Source organism: Microtus ochrogaster, linkage group LG4 (genome assembly GCF_000317375.1).
Source record: "Microtus ochrogaster isolate Prairie Vole_2 linkage group LG4, MicOch1.0, whole genome shotgun sequence".
Classification (NCBI taxonomy): Eukaryota; Metazoa; Chordata; class Mammalia; order Rodentia; family Cricetidae; genus Microtus; species Microtus ochrogaster.
This window is the reverse complement of record NC_022030.1, coordinates 36,696,135-36,701,086: the sequence shown is the minus strand read 5'-3', so window position 1 is coordinate 36,701,086 and position 4,952 is coordinate 36,696,135. Positions and strand designations below refer to the sequence as shown.

Genomic DNA, 4,952 nt, shown 5'->3' with positions numbered 1-4,952 from the left:
TTTAATCTTAATTTTGAAGTGGACTCTGTAGAGAGAAAGGAGGCATGAGAGATGACAATTGAGGCTTCTTTTTATTTTTTTATTTTTTTAACAGTCAAATAATTTATTAGCAACAGAATGCTGCAACAAGAAAGTAAAATTGCTTTCTGAGCAGCGCTAGGAAGGGGAAAAGGCAGTGACTTCCCAATGTGCACTTCTGAATCCCAGCCCAGATGTTAGGTCTCCGTCCTCACAGCTGCAGAATACATTGATGGGCTGAGCAGCCCAGTCATTAACACTAAAGCCCAAGTAATTCCAGCTCAGAGCTTTTATAAAAACACCCTCTTTCCCACAGGAGCGGTGCCTAAAGCACCTTTGTCCCCACTTCCCTAGTCGGCGGTGGAGGAAGAGCAGGCCAGGCAGGCATGAGGCACAAAGAGTCTTTATTGGGCTCACACAGGGAGTCCGTTGGTCTTGAGGACCTCTGTGAACTTGCAGATTTTCTTCTCCACGTTCTTTTCTGCCTGTTTCTGTAACCTCAAGAGCTGCTTCTTCTTCCGATAGTGCATCTTGGCCTTTTCCTTCCGTTTCTCCTTCAGAGTGGCTGTTACTGCCTGGTACTTCCACCCGACCTCATGAGCCAGACACCCCAGGTAAGCAAACTTCCTGGTAGGCTTCAGCCGCACAACCTTGAGGGCGGCAGGGACCACCATCTGCTTTTTCTTGTCCTAGGGTGGAGGGATCCCATCCAACACCTTGAGGCGTTCCAGGGCAGCCTGGCTTTGCTTGGTCTTGTGGGGCAGCATGCCTCGCACAGTGCGCCAAAAAAATGTGGCTCGGGGCTCGGAAATGGTAGGGGCCTCAGGAGGGGTTGGTGTTCATCTGCTTTCGGAGAAAGGCCAGATACTTCAACTTGTTTCTGTAAAAATTTCTGGAAATGTTGATGCCCTCACAGCGAACAAAGACCACGTTTCGGCCCAGCAGTACTTGCTTGGCTACAATGGCTGCCAGGAGACCCAGAAGATGACCTCAGCCATCCAACACCAGAACCTGCCCCTCCACCATCTTCGGCAGCCGCCTGGGAAAAAGCTTGAGGCTTCTTTTTAAACTGAACATATGAACATTCTTTTAATTTGAATTTTCTTTCTCTGCTCCTGAAGGTTGATATGGTTTCTGATCCAAGAAAAACAGTCAAGTATTTTATTACACTCGTATTGTTTCAAGTGATCTGGAATATTTCTCTTCTGCTACTAATTTTCTTTTGTTTTTTTTCTTTTTTTTCTTTTCTTATTTCTTCTTTTTTTTTTTTTTTTTTTTTTTTTTTTTAGACAGGGCACGACCGTAGGCTTAGAGCCTATCACCCAGGTACTTGCTCTGTAGACCAGGATGACCTCAAACTCACAGAGATCCACCTGCCTCTGCCTTCCAAGTGCTGAGATTAAAGGCATGCACCACCAATGCCCAGTTTGCTATTGATTTTCATGTGTAATTTTCCCAGCTATTAGATTGAAAATTTTAGTTTAACCTCAAAAACCGAACTTTCCTCTTCAAATACTTAAAAGGTTGGTTTCAAGTTTTTGAAACTGTGTTATATATTGAATATCTGACTTTTATGAATTCTGAGAAAAATGTGTCAATTAAATGATTACTACAGTGTAGAAAGCATTGTGTGGTGGATGCTAGGTGGCTACATTATTGTCAGTCTTGTATCTGTAATTATTCATGAACATTGCTATAACTATACATTTGTGGCAAGCATATCTACATTCCTCAATAGCAGCTCATCATTTTCTTGAATAAAGTTGTATGAAATAAATTAAGTCTTCTTCACTTTGAATTAGCTCAACCCTATATTTATAGCCAATGTAAGGTCAATGTAAACATGTTGTGTTGTCCTTCCCCAAAAGAAGAAGTATGGAGATGTCCTTGGCATTCTGATCTGGCAGTCCTATTTCACTCTAATGCTACCTTGCCACTTGTAGCTGCAGAACATCCCATAACTCCACCCCTTTCTTGTTAGTATTTGTAAAGGCTCAGTAATGGTTGTTTGATTGGTTTGTTGGTTGGTTGGTTGATAGGTTAGTTGTTTGGTTAGATGGTTGATTGATTGGTTGGGCTTGGTTTGTTTCAGAGAGATTCCCTTCATCTCAAGAGTTACAGTCTCACAGCCTCTACATTGAAAAACAACATGAGAACGTCATGTTCTATCTTGGGACTGATTCATTATGGTATCTTGGTGAAACATAGGAAGCAAGAGTTTGAGTTCTGAACAAGGAATTCCAGCTACTAATGGTGATGGTGCTGCTCAGATCACTGTGGGCTATGACTGAAAGGGATACCTTAAAATCTTATACATAATACCAGCACCCAGACAGAAATGCTGGCAGCTACTTTTGAGAAACTCCTCGTTTACATGTTACTAGAACTGACAGTCCATGCTGTGTTGTATTGGTCATGAAATTACCACCAACAGAAGTTCCATTTGAACTATATAATTGTTGTTCAGTATTAACTTTTGGAAAGTAGAAATCCATCCTATTAGCAAAGCTCAAGAAGCAAGCATTAACAGAGTCCTGGGCACACGACGAGTCTCTACTCCCTTTCCTCGGCTTCCTAAGGTGCCAAATTGCTCTGCCCTGCCCTAAAACCCCACTCTGTACAACCACTCTCCTACAGCTCACAACTCTCCTCATCCTCCCAGTTGATTGACATCCTCCCTCTTGCCTTTGCTTTTTCCTTATTCTGCTTAGCTTCCATGGTCCATCAAGCCCATCACGCTTGCCAAAATCCCTTGACTCTTTTTTGTTCCCCACAGCCTCCTGGCCGAATCCCAGTCCCAGATGAATGGAGCCATCTGCCTGTTTTGTGTGTGCCTGTGCAAGGACTGTTGAGCAGTTCAATTACACATCTCCATGGTCTACAAATTCACGGTCATCAACTTCAAGTGGACCTGAATACTGTCTGGCATGCTTCCTCTAGACTGGCTTCTTTGACACCACTCTACCAAAACGCCTTAACCAGTGTGGCCGGTGATTCTGATGACATTGCTAATTCCAAGTCATTCTTAGATTTTTAGGTATTTCTTCTCAAAATGTTAAAAATGGTTGATTGTATTTTCAATGCCCTGTCTTTGGCTTTCACAATATCCATACTTTCTCCTTGAACTTTGTCTTAAACCTTCCACTCACCCTGCAGCTCCTGCCTGATTGTTGTAACCTGGGAGATTCCACTGTCACTGATGTGTTGAGGGGCCAAATTTACAACTCCAATAAGATTTATTGACTCTTTTTGAAACCAAGAATTATTCTGTAGCCTACTTAGGTTGGCTTAGGTGTGAGTCCCCAAGCCCAGATCTAGGACAGTTTTTCTGAGTATGTCCACTAACAAGTTTCACAGAGACCTCTGATACAATGAGTCCCAAAGAGAAGTCTTCATCTCCCTCCATCATCTACCCCTCCATGCGTTTCCCAGTCAGGAGAGAGGAACCTCCTTGAAGGAGAGAATTGGGGCTCTCAAGCTTTGTCCATGGTACTGTGCTCATCACACCCTGCCACTCACTGATGGTGTCGGGTCTACCCTTTCAATCTTTACCTGACGCCTCACACCGTCTTTGGCCCCCATTTTCATCTCTACCAGCACCTGTCTCCCTCACAATCATCCTCTATATCCCTCTCTGCTGCCTTTTAAAGACAGAAGGTTTGGTGGTTCTTTGTTGTGGGGTTCTTTTTTCTTTTATCTTTTTATTTTGTAGAACAAATCCAGTGAGTCAATACCTAAACTAAAATTTCAGTGGTTTATCATGTTCTTAGTATTGTGACTAAAACCTACAATGGCCTATCTGAATAGAATCTTTCACTCTTTAAAGACATACAAGGTTTCTCCTATTGATCTTAGTTCTAGTCTTTTGGGTCTTGACACACATTGACTTCTCTTCTTCAATTACTTCCTCTAGTGAGAGGAAATTGCTCTAACAATTTTTTTTATTGGTGAGGTGTTACAGAGTTGGAGATTAAACATAGGCTCTCAGACTTGCTAGGCAAGGAACTGCAGAGATTAGTGCCACCATCAAGGACTTGAAAGACACAAAGGTGGTGGTTCCCCCCACATCCCCCTTTAACTCTCCATTCTGGCCAGTGCAGAAGACAGGAGTTTCATGAAGGATGATAGTTGGCTATTGAAAACTCAATCAGATATAACTCCAATTGCAGCTGTTGTAACAGATGTGGTGTCCTTACTTAAGCCAATTAACACATCTCCTGTTATATAGTGTGCGGCTATTGATCTAGCAAGTGCCCTTTTTCTAAGTACCAGTCCATAAGGACTACCAGAAGCAATTTGCTTTCAGTTGGCAAGTCCAGCAGTATACCTTTACAGTTTACCTCAAGGATATATTAACTTTCCTGCCCTGTCATAAGGATCTTGATCATATTTCCCTTCCACAAATATCACTGTATTTATGACACTATGCCGATAGAATCAAGTAAGCAGGAGGTAGCAACCACTTTGGACTTGTTGGTAACACGTGGATCAGAGGATAGGAAATAAATCCAACCACAATTCAAGGGCCTTCTACCTCAGTGAAATTCTTAGGGAGTCCAGTGGTGTGAAACATGCAGAAATATTTCTTCTAAGGTGAAGGATAAGTTATTGCACCTGGCCCCACCACCAAGTAAGAAGCACAACGTTTTGTTGGCCTATTTGGATCTGGAGACAGCACATTCCTCAGTTAGGTCTGTTACTCCAGGCCATACACCAAGTGACTAGGAAAGCTGTTTGCTTTGAGTGAAGCCTGGAAAAGGAGAAGGCTTTTAAAAGGTCCAGGCTGCTCTGCCACTTGAACCACATGATCCAGCAGACTCAATAATACTTGAAATATATGGTGTTTTGAGTAAGAATGGCCCCATAGGCTCATATATTTGAATGCTTAGTCACCAGAGAATGGAACTTTAGAAAGAATTAGGAGGTGTGGCATG

The 4,952-nt window shown here is 42.6% G+C and overlaps 1 pseudogene; it reads right to left on the bottom strand.

The window, feature by feature from the left end:
* Positions 1-227: 227 nt before the first annotated feature.
* On the bottom strand, positions 228-1,044 carry LOC101983827 (annotated as a pseudogene).
* Positions 1,045-4,952: the final 3,908 nt, after the last annotated feature.